Raw genomic sequence first — 26,532 nt, forward strand, 5'->3', positions numbered from 1 at the left:
TATAGCAGCAGATCCTCAGATTGACAGTTCCTGATCCAGGCTCCTGGGCTTTGCTCCATACACTCCTAATATGGTAGAGTGCTGCAGCCAAGCGAATGCTCAGGAAGGACTCAAGAGAGCAAACTGGGACCACAGGATCATCCCTCCCCATGCCATGAGAAACTGAGCAGCAGCAGGCACAGGGAAGCTGTGACTTAACCTTTTGGTGTCTTGGCTCCAGATCAGCTGTCAGCAAAGCTGACTGGCTTCTCATGAAGGCGCAGGGCCGAGAAACAGCGAGTGACACCAACCTCCAGTTGACACCAGCACTGAGAATCCCCCCTTGGCCCCTCCATCTCTCACAGCAGCCAGCCAGGTTACAGAAACATCTGGCATGGGCAAGAAGGGACAAAATGCAGACAATGTTCATTGTGGATAGGTTTTAGGCTCATAAATGGCCGTGTAAAGCAACACAGGGGTCATTTTAATCTTGTTTCCCTCCCTAGTTTTATGAGCAAGATAAAGCTCATATGCAGCGGTGCCATGTACATCTCTGCAGGGTATTGTGCTGTGGAGGCCATGGGGATAGACCCCGAGAGATTATTACAGAGAGCAATAGCTGATTTCATCTACAACTATTTGCCCATGTTTGTATCACCAATTTAAAAACCTTCCCTGCACGATTGTATGAGTTTCACAGGACTCCCTGGAAACCCAGATCCTGAAAATCGACCAGCAGAGCCACAGGGAAGAAATTTGCCTCCCTGCAGAATGTCAGCAGGTTTGCATGAAAAGAAGCTACAAATATGGCACAGGTCTCTTTCTGCCTCTCAACCTCACAATGACAATTTTTGCTCCAGAGTCTCAAGCATCTCTATCTTATTAAACATCTCTACTCCTTTTGCCATAATTCTGTAAACACCAGGATGCTCTGAGAATACACCATTTGGGACTTTGATCTGCAGGCTGAGGTTTTCCAAACCATAAAAGCACCCTCTGGGCATGCAACAGAAGTGTTCATTTAGACACCTCCAGCTCTTTGGAGGTCTATAAGGAAATATACATTATAAATAAGTGTTGCACAAAGGCTGGATGAAACAGAATTCATTATGGAAAAGGCATGGTGAAGGAAATTTTAAAGCAGCAACAAAGTGTAACCAGTACAAAAGTGCAGAAGAGACAAAGGAACAATTTCTTTGACACAAAATGCACTATTTAGAAGTGTGTAATTTATAGTATATTGCATCCATTCCTAAATGGCTGTGAAAATCACTCCTTGCTTTTTACTGGTGGGAGGGAGAGGAAACAATGCACAGAAAATAAAAATAATTTATTAAGATTGCAAGGTAGGAGACCAAACACCCCAAACTCTAAAATCTTAGGATAAAGGTCATCTCTAGCAGGGTCTAATGCTCAGGGAAGCTTTTACATTTTGAAAACATTTCTTTGTGGCTGCTGTGGATGGATAAGCTCCTGTAACCCAGTAGGTAAAGGCAGATGGAAAATCCCTGCAGGAACTTCTTGCAATATGTTAAAGCTCCACTGAAGCCTGTAGGAGAGTTTTCATCTTTTTTTTTTCTGTGTTTCATTTCCACTTTCAGTGATGCATGAAGGAAGCTAAAACTGCAAATAAATAGAGGTTCCTGTCGCTCAGGTTCCCTCAGTACTGAAAGTGACAACTACATATTATTTATAGTCAGATGAAGCTGGTAGCTACTGTATGTTTCTAGCACCATAAATTGAATAAATAGATTGTCCTACACCACCTTGTTAAGGCTCAGTGCAGCAAACTCCTCTTCGTACATTGATCTAACCTACCAGCTAGTGTTCATCAACAATAAATCAAAAGTGTGACCTAAAATACCTGTCTTCATAAGCTAAACAGTAGTGGGCCACCCGAAAAAAGGTACAGATTGGAGGTATTCCACTGAAATGCTCTACCGGTGGCTTTTGAAAAATGCGCATTAAGGGAAGGATAATCATCTCATCTTCTTCAATATACTTTAGGTATGCATTTAGGCAATTCAGAGCTCAAGAATATGAACATCCCTTCACAGTGGAGGTGTTTGTTAACAACCACCTCAGCTGACTTGTGCTGTACATCATAAATATTTTGACTCAAATGCCTATTTACTCAGGAAAGTCTTAATTCTGTGTATCTATCAAAATTGTACATATAATACATAATTTCATCTCAAAAAACCAATTTGTTTGTTTTTGAATGTTTGTCTTCTTCAGATAAGATCTCCACAAACACAATAATCAATTCAACCTGTTCTGGAATGTTTAAGGAGAAACTTTGAGTTTCTAAGCATGTCTTTTCAATCTTTTTTCCCCAAAACAAAAGTTAGGCAGTTATATTACAAAAGGAAAAGAAAAAGAAAAAGATAAGAAAGGGGAAAAAAAAAGGAGGGAGAGCAGAGGCAAAAAGTACTCAAACCTAAACAAATAAAAATGAGGAAATAAGGTGGTGGTGCCAAATCCAAGCTTCTGTAGAAACGTAAAAAGTCTGGTATGATTGTTTCCATGTCCCAGACTTAGGTTGGTAAGCACTTCAAATCATAAGGTTGGAGCTGCCCAAATGCCATAATAAAGTTGATGAGGTAGACTAGGTAGAATGCATTCCAGAAGCAGCCAGAAATAAGTGAGATATTGAAGATGCCCTCATCATGGCCAGGCAGCCCCTAGATTCTCTCCTAGAGGAAGCCTCACCAGACTTGTCACAGGCAGCTGCCAGGGCAGCACCTTGCAATACTCTAACCTAAAAATGAGACCAAGAAAAATCCTTCCTGTTTCTTGAGGTGTTGTGTAGGAAAATACTGCTTGGAATGTTCATTAGCTGGGAATCCCAAAGCCAGCAGATTCCGGTAAATACTAAAAAATAGGCAAAGTCATTGGCAAAGGTGGTCACATTTGGGCTGTGACAGTGCAGTCACAATTTGCAACTTCAGCTTGGATTGCTAGTCTTGCCCATCCCCTCACACCTTGCACCTCACACCTCGTCTTGCCAGGTTGTCTCCCAGCTGACTCTCATCCAGACATCTGTCTTGGCCAGGTTCAGGGAAAAAAGGGAAATGATACCATCTGGATCTGCTTAAAAAAAGTCACGGAGCAGAATGTCACCAGCATACTGATGGTACAGCAGCCAGAGCACAGCTGCCATGTGAGCCCTCAGCAGGAGCTGTGACAGAGCGGGTCTGCTGGGACACACCTCTAGGTTTACTGACAAGGGAAAAACCCAGCTAACGATCAGTTCTTGCCAGATCCTGTCAGTAGAGGAACTGTAACTCTCTGATCAGCTTCATTCAAAGTTGTTGACAGATGAAGCAAAGCTAGCATTGTCATTTTGACTTAATCTATCATTTGTAGCAAGAAGACCTGCTCAGAGAGCAGTAACACCTCTAAGTCCTTAATGTGATTGGGGGAGCACAGAAGCAGCTGAGCCCTGAGCAGTGCTCTGGTTTCACAGCCTCTCTCCAGCAGGAAGCCTTGTGCTGAGGCAAGAGAGCAATTAGAGACTGATCAAGATATTTTAAGTAGAGGTCAAGATGGGGGTTGCTTAAGCATACTTCTGTAGACATCTGCAGTTCTCACCCACAGCAGACCAAGATGCTCTCGGTTATCCCATTCTCCCTAATGTACTCACCTACAACCCCCAGTCCCCCTCACACCTGCATACCCAACATAAAGCAGACATTGGCCCCAGCTTAGGCAAAGAAGCACACAGCTTGGCAAAACCTAAGCACCTGATGTTTTATCCACCTTCCCAAGCTCTTCAGTCTGCTACATCAAGGCTGGGCTGGGAAGCTTTCCATAAGGCCATTGCCCAAAAGATGAGCACTGGGCTGTTCATGAAACTGATGAATATTTTGACCTTTTAATTCCATTTCATCTCTGAGACATCCTGCAGAGGAGTTCCTAGTGGAGAGAAGAATTGAATACACAAACTCCTACATTTGTGCATTTGAATATACTGGCTGGCTTTTTCCACACCAGAGACATGCTGTCCTTGAAAATGATGGTGATTCATCTCAATTCAATTACACATGGACATTTTAAACACATTCATTTGCCCTGCATCATACAGACACTTTCAATCACACTATTTTTCTTCAAAACATACAGTGCTCTTTGGTTCTTACTGTCCTCCTGGCTTACTTTCTAGAAATTTTATGTTCTCTAACACTATCTAAAAGTGTATTTGGTCTATTTCTCTTTTAAACTCTGAACCTTCAATTACAGCAATATAATCTAAATTAAAAAAAAATTTATATTTGAATGGGCTTTCTTACACTGACACAGAAAGCATGCCTTGGTTAGTCTTGGATGTAGGAAAGGATCCCGCCACATGGATGTGGAGCTTGGCAAATAACTTCTACACATCAGAGACTTACAGAGTGTAAGGGCAAATGAGCCACATTGGATATAAAGTCATCTGTGGTTCCAGGCAGGAAGGATTTGACCATTATTAGCCTGTATAATCTCCCAGGGATATATGCTTAGGATGCCTTAGTTCCTCAGTTATTCCATGTCTGGAAGATTTTCTATTTTTTAAAAAAATGCTTCTCCTTCATATTACCTGAAACTTCTTACAACCATAAAAAAACATATCGATACTGGGATAAAATTCCTCAGTTTATCCATGAGGCAGGATACTGTGATCCTCATAATCTCAGCTCTGTGCTGCCTGGAGGACCTTGGAGCACCAGGAAGGCTGTGGAACTTGCCCAAGGTGGTGCCCAAGCTTCTCCTGTGGCAGCCCTTGCAGGACACTCCCTCTCAGGGCACAAGGCACATCGGGATATGCACAATGAGACCCCACACCAGTGCTGGCAATGTGGTGGAGAGGGATGGGGGCTTGGAAGGTCACTGGGATGGTGGCACTAAGGCCCTCCAGCAAGAGCCAGGCTTTGCTGCTCGCACATGGAAAATGTTCTGTATTAGGCAGAGATGACACCTTGTTCTCGCTAGAGCTGCCTCCCAAGATTTGCCTTCCTGAAATATAAAGGTGAGGCACATTTTTGAACAAAGAGGACAATTACACCAACTAAAGGAAATGCACATGCTGCCAGATGGTTCAAACATTGTGCAAACAAAGAGTGAAGCTTATCAATGCATTATTTATAATCTGCAGACTATAATGAGGGGTTGCTCAGCCTGGCCAGTGAAAGGCGTGGAGAAATCCAGTTAGAGTCCTGAAAAGACGAGTGAAGATTCATGAGGCAGCAAGAAAAGAGAAGGGAGATAACATTGTGGCTAAGGAGGCTTTAGGCTGGAGTTTTAGTTACGTGATGGCTGAGAGAGGAAAGGAAGTGCTTTAACCAGTTCTCAGCACTATTCCAACACAGGTTTTACTTCCTTCCCCAAAACTATCTGGACCAAAATGAACTTTCTATTAACTACAACATCTCTTACTCCTTCCACTCTCAGATCCCTGAAGTTCATTGACAGCCATGAATGTCACTATGATTATACCTCCATTTCTTAGCAATGCCTACCCTTGAATATGTGTGTTCCAGTGGCTTTAGTTGCTCCACCATGTCTCTGCCCTCCCTGTAGTATCTGCTTTCAGATCCTGCACAAGCAGATCAGGTTCCTTTGTTTTGTTTCCAAGGTGCCTGGTGTTTATGTGTGCAAACATTTCCGTTGGTTCTTTGTGATCAGCACCGAATTTGGGCAACGAAGACTCAGTTGACATGGAAAACTGTTAATTTAATTTTCAAGTATGAGATGTGATTGATGAGGATAGATAATCCTGCAAGAAAAAAAGGTGCCAGTTTGTCTTGTTACCATCTTAGGGATAAGTAGTTTCCTACACTTACAGCTGGCGGCTGGCAGTCTCGCTTCTGGATCTCACAAATGTACAGAAATCAAATGTATTTACTTCAAGGTTCAGCTGGGGGAGGCCAGGCTGACAAGCACAAAACCTTCTATCTGACTACTCCAATTTCAGGCTTCAGGGCCATGGGGAGTTGTATATAAAGTACATGTATGAAGAACTGGCCTGTGAGTGCAGGTCCATGCTCAGTGCTGTATCTTCACTCTGTTAACAACTTGCAGACCTTTCAGAGGTTGAAGTCTGCCAATTTACACTTAGCTAAACAGAAATGGCAGCCTAAGCAGGTCTATTCTGGTCTGTCTTTATAGATAGTGACAAGATGAAACCCTTCCCTCTTTTACTATCACTAGTAAAACTCTGCAATCATCAGGCTATTTTTTATTCATGTGCTCATTTTACAGCTGTATGACATTTTTATGAGAGGACTCAGGGACACCTGCACGTTGATCCAGGGTAGGAAAAGTATGGCACCATGCAGTGCACATTTTCTTTCTCATGCCTGCCAACAGGCTTCATTTTTGTAATAGAAAAACCAGCCATGGAGACCAGGAAGCAATAACCTGACCTGCTCAGACTTTCGCCCTCTGGACTCCAGCCCAAACTGTAAGACATTCACTGCTGAGCTGGGGCAGGTCCCCTTCCCCACACCCACAGTGCCATCCATTCAAAGCCTGCTCAGTGGTGAAGCCTATCACAGCAGCTGGCTGGACAAGGCACCTTCCACACTGAAGTGCCTTATAATGTTATTTTGTGGCAAAAAGCAGCAGATCAGGTTTGTCTTTCTCCTGGATTTTGAAGCACACTTTCTTCAAATGGATCCTGCTTTCTTATGAAAAGGAGTGCTGAAGTGTATTCTTTTTTCTGTAAGTACTCCTTTCTGCATTCCTGTGGTTAGAGGGAACACAGGTAGCAGCTGTTATGTATGGCTGATATGATGCACGGTTATTTGTGTAAGGAGCTGAGACTCAGGGAATTTACTTACTGGTTGTTTGAGGATGGGAAAGGTGATTTAAAGTTGCTCCCTTTTTGTAATCAAGCCAGTCACCTTTGACATCAAAAATTATGATAGGCTTTTGCTTGCTGCAAATTTTGGATTTGCATACGTACGTTACTTTAATCCAGTCCCAGTGAAAACCATCTTGTCATCTTGGCTACACATGAACTTAACCAGTTTGCCTCAGCCCCACAAGCAGAAAGCCCCTCCCTCTCAGCAGGTTTAACACGTTCTTTACAACCAAGATATCAAAGGACTCCTCCAGAGAAGCCCACCCGGGCTGTCCCTGCCAGGGGAGCAAGGATGCTGCTCCTGAGAGGCTGGACAGGCAGCTCAGGCTCTGATTCCCTCTGCAGAGCGAAGGGCTGCCCCTCAAGCCCGGCCCCAAACACGTGCAAACCCTGTGCAAGCAGCGCTGGAAGGCAGCGCAGTGCACAGCTGAGAGCTGCCGGGGGAGAGGGCACGGACGGGCTGAGGGCAGGGACGGGATGAGGGCAGGGACGGGCTGAGGGCACGGACGGGATGAGGGCAGGGACGGGATGAGGGCAGGGACGGGCTGAGGGCAGGGACGGGATGAGGGCACGGACGGGCTGAGGGCACGGACGGGCTGAGGGCACGGACGGGCTGAGGGCAGGGACGGGATGAGGGCAGGGACGGGCTGAGGGCACGGACGGGATGAGGGCAGGGACGGGATGAGGGCAGGGACGGGCTGAGGGCACGGACGGGCTGAGGGCAGGGACGGGATGAGGGCAGGGACGGGCTGAGAGCTGCCCGGGGAGAGGGCACGGACGGGCTGAGGGCACGGACAGGCTGAGGGCACGGACGGGCTGAGGGCACGGACGGGATGAGGGCAGGGACGGGCTGAGGGCACGGACGGGCTGAGGGCAGGGACGGGCTGAGAGCTGCCCGGGGAGAGGGCACGGACGGGCTGAGGGCAGGGACGGGCTGAGGGCACGGACGGGATGAGGGCACGGACGGGATGAGGGCAGGGACGGGATGAGGGCACGGACGGGCTGAGGGCACGGACGGGCTGAGGGCACGGACGAGCTGAGGGCAGGGACGGGCTGAGGGCACGGACGGGCTGAGGGCACGGACGGGCTGCCCGCGGGGAGGGCACGGACGGGCTCTGAACCCGCGGCTCTGAACCCGGGTGACTCCGCTCCCTCCGGCACGGGCAAAAGGCCGGGAAAGCAGCACCGCCCCTGCTCCTGCTGCGGCTGTCGGAAAAGCAAAGAAACCACTGTCCTTGGCAAAGCTGGGAAAACCTGGAAATGTGCCCCTGCGGACTCACACCCCACAACAAAACCCTCCGGTCATCTGGAGAGTACTGCTGCATTGCATTGGCAATAGGGCAGCACAGGAAAGAAAATACGAGTTGGAAGAGGAAAATAGCAGTGGCTGGAAAGATCTTTCTAACAAAGAAAGACAAGGACAAATGTTTTTCTTACTTACAGCAAGCTTGTTGTATGAAATTTAATTTTCAGACTTTTTAAAGTCCCCTTCAGAAGTAAAGCTTATCATAGCTGTCGATATATACAAAAAATGATAAATATATAAAATTTTGGCTTATGTTCCCAGACCTGTACAGCTTTCATGACCATCACAACTAACTTTTGCTTCAGAAGGAGAGTAAATAATACAACTGACATTTATTAGGGTGAGCTTGAAAGTGACTTTAATAAAAGTGACTTTGAGATAAGCTTAAGGCATTGGTATAAATGCCAGTGATGCAGCTAAATGAAAAATAAAGCAATTTTGGCTTTTTATTATTTATTTTATTCTTCTCCCTGGAAAGAACTTGTATAAATATAGAGCTCTTCCATGCCAAGATACAGACATGATATTTATCAGATGCAATAATAATTACCTCTTACCATGAGTAAAAATCTCAAGAAAACTAAGGCTCTAAGAATATTATTTTTAACCTGTGTTTTAATAAATGAATTAGTATAAGTACATGGCAGCCAGGGTAAATTGTTTCTTTAAGCAGCAAAAGTAAATTGTTTCTTAAACCAGCTTTATTTGGTTCCATTTTAAATGTACAACCTCGTGTGCTTTTCACAAAACTATTAAAACTGTCCACAGACTACAGTTTATTAGATATAAACCCATTCAAATCATTCTCCACAGACTATGTAATCTGTCCATTTTACACACAAAATGGGCAAAAGCAACTTATATTGCCACTATTTCCACTAGCTGCCAGAACAACAAAAAAAATTGAGTTATTCAATGCAGATTGTCTCAGGAGACAACAGGTAGAGTAGAAAAACTATTGCAGGAGGCATCTTCTAGATGGCAAAAGGTCAAACTTAAAATAAAACTTAGTTAAACATAAACCAGAGTCCAGGATCAAATAGGAGAAGCAAAATGAGAGTATTGGTCTAGGAGGTTTTAACTATATTTTAGCCAGGCCAAGATGTGAAGGTGAAAATGTAATGACTGGTTGAAGAGATGGATAACTGTGATAACTGTGGATATGAGATAGTATAAAACCAGGAATAGCCAGTGAAGGATAACAGTATTCAAATATCCTTGAGAATCTCACACAACCAGCTGGAACACGTGTCATACCTTCAATCAGGACATCTGATGGGTCGCCCACTCACCACTCAGTCCCAGACTTCATGTGGACCCCAGGTTCCTCAAGCCAGTGAGTCACACATGTCTTTGGGGAAGGAGGATATGGACTCACATGTCCAAAAAGGATTCTTCTATAAGTAAAATTCTCTTCCACATTTCATAAACAGCATTTAAGATGCTGATAGATATTGCTGAGTAAAGTGAGCACATAGACACAGTGCTTTGAACCAGTCTGTTTTCTTGGACTAGTCCTTAATTTCTTGGACACCCAGTTTCCCTAAAATAATGCAGGGAAATAACCTTTCCTCTCCTCTTTTGCAGGGTTGTCCTTTCAACAAACTGTTCAGGGGCACAGGCTTTCAGATACAGCAACATGTATTGAAGATGCACACACATACATACACACCCCAGCATTTTAAACCCCAACTTTTAATGTTTGGGTTTTCTTCTGATAGCAACAATGCAGAAGAAAGCAGTGCTTTGTTTGGTAAGTAGCAAATAGCAAGGGTAGAGAGCTCTAGGGAAAAACTCCCAAACAATTCCATTTTTGAATGTTGTTATAAGACAATTTGAACACGCAGTAATTTTGAAGTGTGATTTTTCTCTTTGTGAGAATGAATTCTTAACACATAGAGTCTTGTGCAGACAGTCCTTGAAATTTTTTTGGCTGTCTAGATGCTTTTGCATCAGAGTAAAAGGAAAACTGTGAAAAGAAGCTTCTGAATACCTAAGGACATACAGGCACTCAGAGACAGGTTCCTCCTACCTGGCTTCCTCCATGCACCATGCATTGCCAGCAGGGCTAACCTATTTTACTTACAGGGTTGTACATGACCATTAAAATGATATCTCCCTGCACATGGTCTGGAAACCTGCTTGCCCTGCAGACTTGTTATGCCCAGAGCCATCTTCTCCTAGTGAACCTCCCCTGCCAGAAGAAGGGCAGATAAATTTGGTGCATCAAGAGGGGCTCACTGAGCAGGGAGGGGAAGGGATGCTCCTAAGCACAGAAGCACAGCTGGCACTGTGAGAGCCCATAAAGCAAAAGTCAGGTCCCCCACAGTGCTCAGGGCTGGGCTTCTCATCACTTTGGTTTTTAAATCTCAGGGCAAAACGTGAGACTCCTGTCCCTTGCTAATGGATACATTACACTGGAATATGATATTCTGTCTTCCTGCTTCTTTGCACTGTGCTGCCATTCTCTGGGTGGAAAGGAAAGGTAGTCCTATACACCAACAAAGCAGATTTAAAACAATTTAAAAGGAAATCACAATTATAAAACAAGAAAGAACTTATCTGTTCCTCTATACAGCCTGGGTTAATATGACTGAAAGGACATGTAGACACAAGTCCAGGAATCCTTTTAGCACAAATACTTTCTAGAATGTCAAAAAAGAAAAGCCCAAAATGGTGAGTGTTTGGTAGTTTTAGTTTTGCTTTGTTTTGTTTTTTTCCAAAGGGCTGCCCTTACAGTGAAAATGGTTTGAAAGAAAATCTGCAATTCCTCCACTCAACTTTTCAATTCTTGTCAGCTTTCTCACATACAACACAGCTACTTTTCATTGTTCATGTTCAGTAATTTTGGCTAATAAAGGTAGGCTCCAAAGTGAAGCAAGCTCAGACCAAGCTACCTGCTGACAGCACAATCATGTCTTCAACAATTTCAACCTTGACATGGATTTTCAGGGTTAAGTACTCACTTCAGCATTTATTTCACTCACAGCCTTTAGCAAGGTGCAGTTTTTAGCTGCTGTAGTGCTTACTTTCCAAAGCACGGAGTTGTAGAAGCTTGTGTACATCTGAGCTGGTAGTTCTCTCTCCCTAGAAACTGAACATCTCTTTCTGTGGCAGCATGCAAGTCATTTCAGTAATATTCAAAGCAGCAAAAAAATCAGCAGGAAATTCACACTTGTGTTTCTCTCATCATTGACCCTCAGCACCTAAACTGGCCCCTCACTCATTATTTTACCACTATTTCTACTCTATTGTGTGCTACTGCATTTGAAGATTTCTTGTCCTAGCCCACATATGTCCTTGTCTCCTTCTCCAGTCTCCACATCCTTCTGGTAATCCTGACAGCCTGTATCAGAAATGGCGATGTCTCCTTCACAAAACCCATTTTTCCCTTCACTTTGTTCTCTCTGGAAGGTGTTGTACTCCCAAACTGACAGGTTTGGGAGATGTTTAGACACATGATATTTTATAGAATCATTGAGTCATAGAATAGCTTGGGTTGGAAGTCTCTTTAAAGTTTATTTCATTCCAGTTCCACTGTCATGGAAACCCATGGAGGGGTATCCTCCTGCAACATCCCAAAAAGAAAGGCTGCAGAAATAGGGATCACTCCCATTTCCTCCTCTCATGCTTTCCTGCATAGAACCATCATGAAAGAATCAAGAACAAGCCACTAGCACTTCTATGCATGCACTGATATAGCTTCTTTGGTGGCTGGCTTTTATACTAGTATCTGCACTTCATGGAGTTCACACATTTTCAATGAGTTATGGCAAAGTTGAAGTTGAGTATAAATGCAAGATGAGACACCAGTTACCCTTTTGATGGATAACAAATCACATAGTATTCATTTTTTGTTCCTTTATCCCTCAACTCAAGATCAGTAGTAAAGCAACACTCATAAAGGCATTTAATTGGGTGGCTTTATTTTACAGCTCATGGGAGATGAACAACAGCTAAACAAAAAGTTTGTGTCACTGCTCAGCGACAGCTGTCAGAAAGGAGGGGAAAACCCTTGAGACTCTTCCCCTGAAAGTTGCTATTTGTAGCCCACTCTCTGTATGGTCTTGCAAGCCTCTGATTAAATGTTGTGAAAGAGAGGCAGTGCTAAGCAACAGAGAGGACAACACACAGGGAGCCAGCCCCCAGCTTGGAACAGACTTTGAGCTGTGAACTCAACATTTCCAGCTTTCGAGGAGCTTTGAATTTTCTCATACAAAGATTAGTAACCAAGCATGCTTCTTAAAATGACTTAAAGCTAGCAAGGCTGAATCATGAAGATCTTTGATGCCTAGACAGAGCCTTCCTTCCCATCCACAGCTGTGCATGCAAAAGATGATAAATTAAATTAGCTATTGTTTGTCCAACTGTTCGCCCTGACTAAGAGTATGATTTTGGAAAAAAAACCAAACCAAAACAACTCTGGAATTTAACAATTAAACAAAACCAGTCCCGTTTTTATATTTGTATACATAAAATGAAAAGAAGAATTCCCTTCCATTTATTCATTGTTCCCTCCCTACTCCCATAACAACTGATGAATATACATCAACTAGCTGAATGCTCTGTTGTCCAAGATTTTGGATTTTTGGCTTAGTGCTGATATACTTGGCGTGAATCACTCTAATTTAGAAGTTATTTGGATGTTTTAGCTTGCCATTATTCTGTTATTTTTTAAAGTGAAATCCCAAAAAAATTATTAATACTCCAAGGAGAGGCTCATTTGTAACCAGTGAGACTGTCACATTCTGAAGAGAATAGCTCACAATGCCCTTGCCCAGAAATAACATTCAGATTGAAGCTGGATGGTTCATTTCTCCTGGCCAGATTCCTGGGCTACCACTGCAAGTACAAAGAAGGAAGCATCAGCTTTGCTATTTCAACTAAGTAGCCCCCAAGTCCCAGTAAATTACTACTACAAGTCAAAGGGCTCTCCTGGGAGACAGAAGTAGAGCAGGAAAATCAAAATGCAAAGGTTCCCTAGTGAGGACAAACAGCAAGGAAGTCAAAGACTGCAGAAAACAGGTGCTGATGGGTTCAGTGTTCATCATTTCAGCAAAAACTCTCTGCAGAAGAAGGGCTGCAAAGCAGATGAAGGCTCCTCTGAATTGTGAGAGGGTGAAGGACAGTCCCTTCCCCAGGGGGCTGGCCATAGAGCTACAATTCCCCACCCTTCTCCAGGAGGATTTCACACCTCTCACGAACTTTAGATACATCTCCCAGTCCAGTTTTCTTCTGCTGGCATACAAGCAGTCCTTCACTTATATTCTTGGCAGGAAGGCTTGCTTCATTAACAAGTGTTTAAAAAGAAGCAGCAGATGCTCTCTTCCTTCAGCACGTAACAACAGCAAATAGCATTATCAGGGACTGATTACAAGAGTGATTTCCACTCCCTAATTTAAGACATAGAGCAGGTAATGGCATGTACTGCACAACATGTGCCATAGCTTGTGTGCTGATCATTCCATGCCCTAAACTCCTGCAAGGCAATGGTTTTTTAACAGCATTTCTCATTTCTGAAAGGCTATAAGAGACAAAAAAATGTCCTTATTTTGCCTGCAACAAAATCCAAGTTCTGAACACATAATCCACAGTCCACAGGCTGAGGATATCAGAAAAGCAAGAGGACTAATCAAACTTGCAGGATCCATTGTGAAAATGTGAGGAACCACACAGTCTGTTCCATTGGCAACAAGCTCAAACAGGGTATTTAAACATAGTGATTTAATCACCCAAATGATAACCCTTGTTATACTGTGTAAACTGTGTCCCAAGTTAAACTATGGCAGGAACAGAAAGGGTATCACAAAAGGAAGATAACCAAAGCTGTCCTTAAATACTGTTCTGAGTGAAGAAATGTGAAAGACAAGGAGCAGTTTCAATGACAAGTATCTGAGGCTGCTTAATAGAAATGAACAATGAAATAATAAACAAAATAAAACCTGAGCATAAGACATTTTTGTTGCAATGAATCAAACAGGGGCAAGGATGCACAACATTTTTGAAGCTTGTCAAGCCACAACAGCCAGCTCATCCCTGGAGTGCCACCAGCATGCCCAGCACCACCTAGCAGAGGGACATGCATGAAATGCATGGCGTATCTGCCATAAGAAGCAGAAATTCATTGCTCGCAACCTGGCCGAGAAGCTGAGGGGTGGTGACTTCACTGTGGAAGCTAAAACATATGCAAAAATAAATAAATGCTACCTAGAAAGAAAAGCTTTGAGGTCTTGTTATAGTCTTAAACAATAGCGTCTTTCAATAGTTTGGGTCCCGTTACACTGAACTTTAGCTTGATTTCACCTTCTACCAATCAAACTTTTTGTCCTACCTCTCAAACCCCCTTGGGATACAATTCCTGTCCTGTCATCATATTTAAAGGTTACTGTCACTCCATCACCAGGGGCATCCTCAGTCACCTGAATCTCCACTTCTCCCACGAGCCCATGTTTGCCCTCTGTACTTCTCCCTTTACCATCAGAAAAATCTCTTTCATTATTCATGAAAGCTGCTTTCACTCACCCACCTCAAAGCGTGCTTTCCCCACAGACTACCTGGAATAAACAATCTGAGGAAGGATGGTCATGCAGCAAGATGGTGCTTCCACTCCCACAAGAGGAAAAGGGGGTTCACACTGCCCCTCTTCCTGTTTCCTTTTGTTTTCCACATCACATATCCTTGAAGACCAAGACTATGACTTTCTACATGTGACGCTGCATGGGACCTCTGCCATGACTGGCTTAACTAAGTGCCACTGAATGAAAATACTAGAAGCAGTACATTTCTGATAATGAGACTTATGAAAAAACTCCCCTTGCCTTTTATAATCACCTTACTATATGGATCTAAATTATACTAAGAATTTATATTTTCTTTCACCAGAGTTTGTGAAAAACTGCAGAATTTAGAGTTACAATGGACACTGCTATGTGCTTATGACTTGTGTGTATGCTCCCATACTTACACACAAAGAACTCCCAATGTTTAGGCTTACAGATCCTCTTATTAAAAATTAAGACCTGTTTTTAATAAAGATTTCTCATCAGAATTCACCAATATCATGTATGGATTTTAATATTTATTTATAACAACTGTGACCTTTCAGAGGCTCACTCAAGAGCTTATTACATTTCTCTAACCAGAATGAAATTTCTTTAATTTTAAGGCTTTATTGTTGTTACAAAGATGAGGAATGGCAGGGTGCAGTTAACACTAATATGGCAGAATGCAATAAATATTGTTTAGTGTAGAGGCTGACTGAAGTGAGCCATGATACACAGCAGTGAAATGAAAGCAAGCATTTTCAAATGGAAAGAATAACTAGCAAAGGTCTTCCAGCAAGTGACCGAACCAGGGAAGGTGCACTCTGAGTATTGAACTAGCCTCTACCACCTTCCAAAAGCTAAGAAGGGAGAGGAGGGGCAAAAGTTTTCTCTGAGGCTCTGCTGTGGAAGCAGTACAAGAAGATGCACATGCCACCAGTTTGAGCAAGCTTTACAGACACCCTGGTATCAGCATGTCCCAGGTAGGTTTGTGTCAGCATTACCCAGTTAGTATACACAATGAGGTTTTTCATTCGATGTTTTTTAAAAATTCAATTTGATTTCCTCTTTCTTTCAAAGTGCAAGATCCTAGGAGCTCTGAGGCAGTCTGGCAGAAAGGCTGCCAGCTTTCTGGCTGTGTTTTGGCAGAGGTTTGCTGACACATTCATGGAAAACCTTTTAGTTTTCCTGCAACATTGCTGGGTGGCTCTAACAAACAAATCCAGCTTCTTGCTTTCCTTGCTACTATCCAGTGATATGCAGATCTCTATGGAAATACAGAGGGAACATACACTCATTTCAGAGCAGAGACTGTGATTTTTTTTCTGAATACTTTTTAAGGAATCTTTTCTGGAAAAAAGGCTTTTGTCCCTGGAGAAGACTTTGTTGTTGTGGGGAGCAGGCTGGCCCTAAGTGATACCTTGACCTCACCTCTGGCTCATTCTGTCAGCGCAGCAGCTGGAGCCTTCTTCAGCCAGAGGGAACAGTTTCACTCCAGAGCTGGGGAACTGCAAGCATATTTATTCACTGAATATGAATAATCTCCATGTGTTATGCAGCTTGACTATCTAATAGCAGTACTCACTCGGCACAGAAAGTAATAACTTGAAGAGACCCATCCCTGCCAAATCTAACAATCAAAAATTCACTTCTCCTTCCATATTACAAACTAAATCATGTATTTTTAAAATCTCATCTGTCTATCAGGGTATTTACCACATTCTGTATTCATTCCAATGGCTGCTGAGCAGTTACTTTTCAAAGTATTTCTCTGTAAAGTGGTAAAAATATCCGTTTAATTTTGATCTTTAAAGAAATGGGGAAATGCTTAAGTGGCCAACTGGATTGGGAAAAGGACAGAGAGCCTTTTCCCTTCGGACTGCCAACACAAATGAGTAGCTTGTGGAGGTCTTTGGTGAGCTCAACCACATCTGCAGCAGACGGCTGTCTGGACAGCATCAGGCAGGTCGCTGTGAGAGGCCTCACTCCATCTCCCCTGGCTTCTTCCTGGGGACTGCTGCTCCAAACTAAGATGAGGCTCTTTGGCTTAGCTGGGCTGCTCTTCTACTGCAAGGGGGCTGAGTGAATTCAGTGAGAAGCTGGAAGGTATCAGCCTCTGAAAAAATGTAGAACTGGGGCTACTGCACTTACTTTCCAGAGCTCAGCCTAAGGGTCAAGAAAGATCACAAAGGGAGCCTATGTGAAGGGACATAGTGAGAAGTTATTGCCAGAATTGTTATTGCCTTCTTCCATTTCAAAGCATGAGACCTAATTTCCTCCTTACACCTCTGATATAATTTTTCAGTGTTCAGCAATCTGTGGGGACTGTTGATATATAAATAACTAATTAGATAAGGCTCCATTTATGTGAGAAAGCCGCTGCCTTCTGAAGGCAGGCTCACATCAGAGCAGAGACTGCATGGGTTTTATAATGCACTCCTGGCTTTTGAAAGAAAGCCAGGCCAAGCCCTGTCTGACTTTGTTGACTGAAGGCATACTTTTCCAAAAAAATCAAAGCTGAAGTTGAATTCCTGAGCCTGTGTTTGAGCTTCAGAGGTGCAGCTGGATTTTCAGCCTACCAATACTCTTGAAGCTAGTGTGTGTTCCAAGTATGCTGGAAGTCAGAGGAGTTATGTAGGAGGTTTGGCAGCATGGCCAAGATGTCCAGAATGCTCTTCAGTGTTTCAGAGGTATGCAGGAAGCCTTAGCTAAAAATCCCAGCCAAGACATGGGCAACCATGGTGTTTTTCTTGCCTTCCCTAATACATGAAGGATTTTGGTGAAAACAGTCCTCAGACCTTTTCGTGCCCTCGTTGCCCTGAGAATTGTCCATCTCTGCTGGTGAATCACACAGACAGTTTGGTCTCTGTTTCAGACTCCATTATGTTTCAGACTCAGCCCTGGGACTTCAGGCAAACACTGTGGGAAAGGGGAGAGATAGGAAAGCATTATCTAAAGTCAAAATATAGAAGAAAACTCTGGCAGCTACCAAGCTAGATTTGCCATATATTTCTCTGTCAAAGAAAGGTTTTAAAAATTAAAAAAAAAAAAATCTACAAAATCGGGCTTCAGAAAGCCTGTCTCCAATTATATTTCTCTGTTGTCAGAAAACATTACAGTGAGTAAGAGGAGAAAATGCCTTACCTCTAAAAATGTATTTCTTATTGAAAAAAAATTTGCTCTGATCATTTTTGAGGATTGAAGGTTGACAAGGAAGTAGCAGAGTCTTTCTCAGATTTTTAAAGTCAGATCTATGACACAAGAATGTCTGAAATCAAGGACAATTTCTGTCTCTGTCTCAGTCCTCAGCAATGAACACAAATCAAAGGGCATTAGACTCAAACAATGTCTGCCCAGAGAGGTTTTTAAAAGGATCCAGAGGTGGGAGAGTGTCTCTAGACATCTATAAACACTACGTTTCAGAAAAGTTTGGGGAAAGAAAGGACATACTTTGGTTTGCAGAAGGTCCAACAGTGAGACATCCTGTGCCTTCAGTACAAAAACGCCTGTGCTGTCAGAGCTTGCCCGAAGCAGCTGCCCAGGATCAGGCCTTATTGGCTGAGAGCTTTATAGAGGAGCAGATGAAATCTTTCTGCTAACTCTCAGTTTATTCTGGTTAAGAAGGTTATCTATGCTGGATATACTCTTTGCTGTACAAGGCCCTGAACATTTACTCGGCTATGATGTCTCCCAAGCCTAGTGTCCTGCAGTGGCTCTTGGAGCACTGCCTTCTCATTTCCCTTGAATATTTTCTACACATTTTTTTAAATTTACTTTATAATGCTATGCTACTGTAATGGGGATGTTTCCTGTTTTGTATCACTTATCATCGAGACAAAGAGCAAGGAAGTTAAAGGCCAAAGAAATGCAAACCCATTCTGTCATAGCAAAATAAAAATAAATTGTGTTTAGAGCTGGACACAGCTGGACTGCAGACTGCACCAGTAGCTGTCACAAGAGAAGCTGCAGGGATCCCATGCATCCAGTTGTTTGAGGTAAAAATAGTGAAATGAAGTCTTCAACAAGAAGGCAGGTCCACCCTGCAATGATCAATAGTTAAAATGGGCCAAGATCTGATGGTATGCTCTTCCTGCCACTCCTCAGAAGAGCAGATGAGAATACCCATTATTTGCAGAAGGTGGGCTGATGGGCGAATGGGTTTCACACCGGGACTGACTCTGCTGTGTTCCCTTCCCTGCACAGAGGTGTGTGATGGGACGGAGGTGTATGGCCAAGGCCATGCCAGTGTAGGGCTGTCACTGGGCCTGATGCAGGAGACAGATGGGCTGGAGAAGGAGCCGTGTCACAGAGCACCAGTTTGGCAGCAGCCACTGGAGCTTGGTGAGTGCAGAGAGATATCTTCTGGTGTGCACAGGACGTGCTGCAATGACTGCCCTGGCAAAAGGCACCCCTCTCCATGGCGAGACATGAAACTTAAGACAGACATCAGCAAAGCACCAGTAGCTGCTGGCAAGTATCCTTTGAGCCATTCTGAAAAGAGCTCATTGGGCATGAAGGGGATGGTTTTATCTGTCCTTTCAGCCCTTATCTTCTTCCTTCAGTCTGCTAGAAAAGTTGACAAACAGTTCAAATGACCTTGGCAGCTGTGTGACACAGGTGACATTACTGGACTGAGACCAGCAGCTGATTTCAAATGGTCCAAGTAGCCCTGCAGTTAAAGAACTTCAACTCCGCCAGTAGAGACACAGCAGATGGAGCCTGGTGTCCCACTGCATGAAAATCTTACATCCAGCATCTTTGTGGACATGAGTGGACATGAGTTACAACAAAAGAAATTCTAACCAGACATTGGGGGGGGAAAAATCACCACAGGATGAACAAACACTAGACTGGGTATCCGGAGGGGCTGTAGAGCCTCCATCCTTGAAGAGAATCAAAACCCAACAAAACAAATGAGCAATGGGATCTAAGTTGAACGACGTCTGAGCAGGGGATTGGCACAACCTCCAAAGATCCATCCAACATAAATTATTGTCATTCTTCTATAATTTGTTGAAGACTCAAGACCAAAGTACCTAGGCCTAAAGTAGATAGCTTGGTATATTGGGATTTTCCTACAGGAAAGCATCTCTTGTGAATCACAGCATTGGAGAGCTCTTACACAGTCCAAAGGCAGTTACATGACAAGAAGGTCCTAGACAGCTATTTTCTCCTGGAAGGTTGACAGATTATGTCAGATAGAGTGAATTTTGGCACTTTTACATGGATCTTTTGCACAGACATGGCTGGTGTCAGAATCTATCCAGACAGGTTGCCCCCTTGTTGGTCTGTACAAGGCAAGGGCAAATCACAGCCTGTGAGATGCACCACGAGTGATGCCAAACCAGCATGGCAAGCATTAAAACAATGCAGATAAAATTATATACAGGGCTCACACAATTACCATTACTAAATGCCTTAACTACAAAATACAATATGAACAGCCCCTAGATGACAAAATCCATTCCAGCAGATCTGTCCCAGAGGGCTGACGGGGACCTTGATCAGCGCTGTTAAAAGCAAATCACAACAGTGTTTTATTGCTCACACCACCCTCAAAAGAGCCAGCTCAGTTGCTAAAATGATTGCAGTGCTCAAAGGAGTGAGAGTATTTTCTCTTCTTCTGCAATTAAGGAGTATAAAATACAAAAGATGCTGTGTGCAATTGTCTCATTGCTACTGATATTGGATTCGTGTTGTACTAGTCTACAGTGTATCCATCTACAAGAAGGCCTAAGTTTGGTTAGTAACGACTTTGTCAAATATATTCTGGCATAAATTTTTATACTTCTATAAATTTCAATAAATCAGACAGGGTTATTGTTTTATTGGTGCTGGCTGTCTAATATCTTAAAGCACTTCTTATGCAAAAATGTAAAGGCAGGTTGGAAAAGTGTAGCTACATAGACTGTACAAGTAATGGAAATACTTGTGCTGCATTTTACATATGATAGCAATGAGGAACTAAATATCAGAATGACAGAAAGGTCTCCCAAATTGCTTCTTTCCAGAATATAATTAGAGAATTATATTCCATATGATTTTTTTGTACTAGCCTTACCATCACAGTATCTTTGAAAAGTTGCTTTCTCTTTTCTTATCCTCTCCTAAGTGAGAGAGGATTGTATTCTCTGCCTACTGCTATGTCCTAATGATCATTACTTCTACTGTTGTTTTTCATCTTATATTTACATTAGAGGAGCCAAAGTCACTTGGAGTGACCTGCAACCAGGTCACCCAGTTGGGTTTGGAAGGACTCAGGGAAGCTGAAGGGAAATGCTTGGGCTTGGAGGGGTGCAAGGGGAGCAAGTGGAGCCTGTCCAAGCTCCCATACTGTCTGTCACCTTGAGACAGTGAACACCATGACTCCAGTGCTGGTGGCAGTACTACAGAGATGAAGTAGGTAAGACTAATTGGATGTTACCCATTTAAAGCTTCACATGGAGCACTTTCTTTTCACATTGCAAACAAGCACATGCTGAGTGTGATAGCTGTGGAGGAGTCTGATTTAACAGATAAATGCTTACAAACAGTTCAATATAAGACACAAGAGTAATGCTTTTATTACTCTGAAACACAATCCAAACCCTAAACCCTAGGCATCAACTGCTTTGCAGAATGACCTGTAAAGCCTCTCAAGTACATATCAAACCAGCCTTGAAGGGAAGGTATATGTAATGAAATGATGTTATTGGAGGTTTGTGTGTGTGTATGCATGCCACACAAGCCAGTGTGATAGCACTCTGCATGGCACTTCAAGAATGCAGTTTCCTCAAGGCACTCCAAGAACACCATTCCAAATAAAATGCTGCACCACATTGCAATGTGGATTTTTATTGTAGCAACCCTCAGGAGCAACAGAAAGTACTGAGAGAATCTGCAGTACAGTTAAAAGTACTCAATATCTATTACAGCACTTTATTAGACCCTTCCTTAAGGGAGTCTTCTGTTAAACATTTGAAATACACTATATTGTCTTAGATAAATAATACGAGTAATAAGTAATTACTTAGATAAGTAATACGAGTTGGGAGTTATTAATGCGTTGTCAAAAATCTATTCCAGCAAGAGTGGTTACCTTATTAATTAGAAATAGCAATCCTGAAGATTCTGTTATTCATATGATTTTAATTTAGTTCCAATTCTAAACAAAAGTTTAATTATAGTTGCACCTATTTCACCCAGAGAATGAAAGGGCCCATTTAACAAAGGACATTCTGCCTTCATTAAATGATTACAAAGGGAACTAGGAATTGATGATATTTTACTATATTGTTCCAAGTCACAGGGGACTTGCATCAGATATGCTCCATAACATTTAAGGAAATCCTTTCTGGAACCCTAGTAAATGAATCCATAAATTACACTTTAATATCTCAAAGTGCTGCCTTCCTCAGATGGAATTTGTTGCTCCCAGGATCAATATGGAGAGTACAAGGTTAGAAAAGCTTTATGGAGAGCAATTCTTGAGATTGTATCATTATACATATCAGCGTGTCACGTTGCCAACTTATTCATATCTAAGTGAGCAGACATCCCATTGTTAAAGCAAAGTCTAGCTATGAAAATTTGCTACAGGTTAATCCTGTTTTTTAAAAGGAAAAAACTAGAAATTATTAAAAAAAAAAAAAACTTGACAAATGTGTGGAGAAAAGCCACATCCATAAAAATGATTGAAGTATTTAACACTGTAGATTGGTTGTTGTGGTCTCAGTGCAGAAAAATCAAAATGAACACCCCTATGTAGCACCAACTTAGTGGACAAATATCTCTCTCTGGAGAATTAGACTAGCAAAATTGCTCTCCAGTAATGTCCAGATAACATCAGCAAGTGAACAGCTTATTTAAACCACGCAGAGGGAAAGGATTTGTGCCATCCCGTTGTTTTAGTGCCCAGCAGCAGGAGCAGAGTGCCGGGAGGGATTTATTCATTGGAGTAGCAGGTTTGTGATGGGCGCTCTCGAACTGGGGCTCGGACTGAAGTGCCTCACTGCGAAGGCATTCTGTGTGGGTAATGCCACAGCAGCTTTGATGAGGACCTGCTGCACTGATACCAAAAGCCAGAGCTGAGAACTAGGGAGACCTATATAGAAACGTTAGATTAACCCTATGCTGCAGCTAGGAAGTGCCAGTACATGTCCACGTGTCTGGCCCTGAAAAGGAAGAGCAGCATTTTATTTTTCCCCTACAAGCAGAGGAAAGGTGTATCCAGGTATGGAGAGGGAAAACGAGAAAAATCCTTGTTTCCTGTGTTATAATTTTGTAGTGGAATTCTCCCTGTTAGCAAGAGCCATGGTTCAGCAGTAACCTGTGGCTGCTGGGAATACTTTACTTGCATGGAAGCATTTGGGAATTTTTACTGTGGACTGTAGATAGTCCATGTCCTCCAGGATTCCCTGCACATGGGTTGGGGGGTCCTGCTTGGAAGACACCTGCCTCACACCGACCACAGGAGCACCTTTCTGCCTGCCATTTCTCACTCTAGAGGGTCTTGCACTAAGGCCAGCCCAGTTCCTCCACCAACTCATGCTCCTGGCTTATTTCTGCTTGTTTTGCTTTGAGTGATTTACCAGCAATGGCTCAGTGCCTGCTTGCCTGAGGGCTCCCTGGCCAAGCTGAGGAGCAGGAGAGCAGTGTAGGTTGTGATCACTCATGGAATGGAGCAGCTAAGGTGGACCTTGACTCCTGCCCCATACAATGCAGGATCCTGCCACCACCCTGTGTTCCACCAGGACTGCACTAACCCTCACCCCTTGTTCTTCAAAGGGAGTGTGAACTAATGGGGCAGACAGCAACAGACACCACTGAGCATCACAGGAGATGGGCAAAAGCTGGCACTGTGCTCCCTCATGGTGTAAGGGCTGAAAGTTTCTGTTCTTTGTCTGCATATGCATCTGCAAAACTGTCAATCAGTGCTGGGTTTATTGCACAAAAAGCCTTGAGAAAAGCTCATCGGTAGGTTCCCAGCAAGTGACTTTGTGTACACTCTGATTCTCACACTCTGCGACTTGCTAGGTCAAGAAAACATGCTCTTCTTCATCCCTTGCACAGGCCTCAGCTGCTTCTGGCTTCCTGAAAATGGTGCAGCAGCTTTTCCTCCTTCTTTATTTTCTAGGCTATATTTCCAGGGAAGTGATGCTCACTTTACCTCGTGGATTAAATGGAGTGACCTGGAAGAATTCAGAGTACAAACGGTGTCTTGGTTGCTCTCACTGCAGAAACAGCCTGGGCACCAGCTTTCAGCCACAGGCTGCTCCTACCATGTGCTGCAGGCGTTTATTTGTCATGTCATTGCTTCTCATCTGGCTTTGGCAACTGCATATAACTGACAGGAGAGGCAGGCTTTTTTGTCTTAAAGAAGAAAAAATCCCTACAAAGTCCCTTGTGTTTTTCCAGCATCTTTTAATGCTACCTGTACCCAGCGTGAATCCGGTAATAAGATAGAACATTAATCCTGTGATCAGTACAATTCACCACAGCATTCCTCTGTTTATTTTTGGAAACTGGTGCATTACCACAGGCACATCCTTTTTCTGTAAATCACAGCAAAATCTCTGCACATAAGAGAGACAATCACATTTTAAGTTCTTATCAGATGAGAAAAGAGAAATGCCCCCCTGTGAAAAGGTGCAAGGGGAACACAAGAAAGCAGCAAACTCCCTGGCTTTGACAAAGTTGGCATACAAAATTGTAACATTTTAAGTGGTTTATTTTCTGATTCTCCACCCCATGTTGCTGAAAGGAGATTTTCTCTGAGTTACTCAGCTAAGTAATTGAAGTAGTTAAAGCATCTTTCCTTTTACTCTAATAGTTGCAGTATACATGTGATTATGAAGGAAAATAAAAGTCTTTTGGGTTTTTTTTCTGGGTCTGGATAGGAAGGAAACCTTTGATCTAAGACAATATTAAAGTTTCCAGAAAAGAAAGTTTCACAGATTTAGGGAACACAAAACTTATATTGTGGAAAACATTTTGTATGTCACAGACAGCAGTTCTCAGACAATGAAAAAATATCCAGAATAGCACAAAACATGGGCTGCAACAAAGCAGATTGGCCTGGAGAAGCTATTCTGGGGACTGTGAAGCAGACACACTCAAACTTGGGGGCAGGCAAGACCTCTGAAAGTCAGCCTCTGGGACACTAAATTTGGATACACAAAATTAGAGACCAGTTTTGAAAATATAAGACTGGGTAGAAAATTTTGTACTGCACATAAACAACATGTCATTTTCACAGTCTTATAACAACTCATTCCTAAACCCATGTTTATTCAAATACCAAGTTTGGTCTGGATGAAGTTATTTGACTAGTCAGAGTTCACAAAGGAAGGCAAACATAAACCCCAAACACAAACAGAATTATAGCAGAATTATAGCCTGGTATGCAGAAAAAATAGTCACCTTGTGCTTCACCAAGAAGAGCTTCACCAAGAAATTATTTTAAAAGCAGTTTCAGAGAAACAGACATTAAATTTGCTTAGTTGAAGCACTACTGTTTTTCCTTCAGGAGCTCTGAGCTGCCAGGGGCACGATGGCTTTCCTCCTCCTGGAAAGCCAGCCTCTGAGACGCAGCTGCACAGTGGCACCAGGAGATGCAGGGGGACTTAGCCCAGTCAGCAGGGAATGCTTTGGGTTAGTCCCTGGCATCTGCAGGAGCCAGAGCGATATCCCATATCGGCATTCTGTCCTTCCCTCACAGACAGATGTGCCCTGACTCAGACACCTGAAATATTTTGGGGAGGTGAATCAGCTCCTAACTGTGCACGAGTGACTGAGCTGATTATTAAGAGGACATTCTGCTGTGATTATACGATACGTACATTGTACAGCAGTACGGACCTGGATCTCACTCTCCTTGCTGTTACCCAGCACCTCTCAGGCACTGTCATCCAGCACCAGTTTCAGTTATTGGTACTTCCTTAATAACATTCTTTTTTAATTTCCTGTGTCTCTCTTACTTTGGTTGCAGGTCGTAGAAACAATGTTATATTCTCCATTTACACTTACTTTGCCTTTCCCCCCTGCATAGTTTGTACAAAAACAATCTGTCATTTTCTCCCTCGGAGAGTTAACACTCAGGCTGTCTTCAATTTCTTTTGACCCCGACTATAAAATTCATTTTGATGAATTATTTATCTCTGGAGCTCCCCAAAGAATTATCATTTGTATCTTCTATGGTTTCCGCCTGTCACTGGCTATTACTGAATTACATCAGCTGGACAGCAGCTGCCAGTAACCAAACCACGTTCCTCCTCCACCCTGGCTGTTTGCAACACCCAGTGTACACAAACCAGCTGGCTCCTAGAGCAGCTTGCTTTATGAGCCTGAGCCTTGCCCATTTTGAAGGCTAAAGTCAAGTTGATTTTTTTTTTTTTCTAATAACCTTGGTATGAAAGGCAGAAAAAACCCAAAGATATTAATAATGCAAAAACCAAAACCTATTCTGGTCTTGGACCAGAATTTAGTTGCACCTGGCTATGCTCATTGGCAAGTAAAAACACCTTTATTCTCCTAAACTGATTTAATCTAAACAGTATCTTTGGAAAGCAAACGCACCTGCAAGCTCCCTAAATCCTACTTGAAAAATAAAGCAAACCCTTGAGTGTGAATATTGATTTATTCAGCAGTGGGCCTTGGTGGTCATCTCCTCTGTCATTCATGCAGCCAGACCATAATATTGTCATGTTTTCCTGCCACCATACAAAGGGAATTCTTTTGGGCTTAAGGTCCTTATTGTGACATCTCAGAGCAATTAGAAGCTTTACAGAAGCCCTTTGAACATGATTTCTAATCCACCCTGGCAATAAGAAATGTTTATGGGTATTAAGCTAAATAGACAATAAAATCTTAGTAGGATTTGA

At 42.9% G+C, this 26,532-nt stretch overlaps 2 long non-coding RNA genes across 2 annotated transcripts in view; one reads left to right on the top strand and one right to left on the bottom strand.

Annotated features, from left to right (window-relative positions):
* Positions 1 to 5,566, bottom strand: part of LOC134550145 (uncharacterized) — a 62,569-nt gene extending 57,003 nt beyond the window's left edge. Inside the window, exon 1 of the long non-coding RNA XR_010080259.1 lies at positions 5,478 to 5,566. This is a non-coding gene — a long non-coding RNA (uncharacterized LOC134550145). The remainder of the gene's footprint in view (positions 1 to 5,477) is intronic.
* A 921-nt stretch (positions 5,567 to 6,487) lies between these two features.
* Positions 6,488 to 15,058, top strand: LOC134550144 (uncharacterized). Its single transcript, XR_010080258.1, has 3 exons — positions 6,488 to 6,681; positions 9,717 to 9,882; positions 14,110 to 15,058. It is a non-coding gene; the product is annotated as an uncharacterized LOC134550144 (long non-coding RNA).
* The last annotated feature ends 11,474 nt before the right edge of the window (positions 15,059 to 26,532 follow it).

The sequence above is a fragment of the Prinia subflava genome, chromosome 4 (genome assembly GCF_021018805.1).
Source record: "Prinia subflava isolate CZ2003 ecotype Zambia chromosome 4, Cam_Psub_1.2, whole genome shotgun sequence".
In the NCBI taxonomy this organism is placed as follows: domain Eukaryota; kingdom Metazoa; phylum Chordata; class Aves; order Passeriformes; family Cisticolidae; genus Prinia; species Prinia subflava.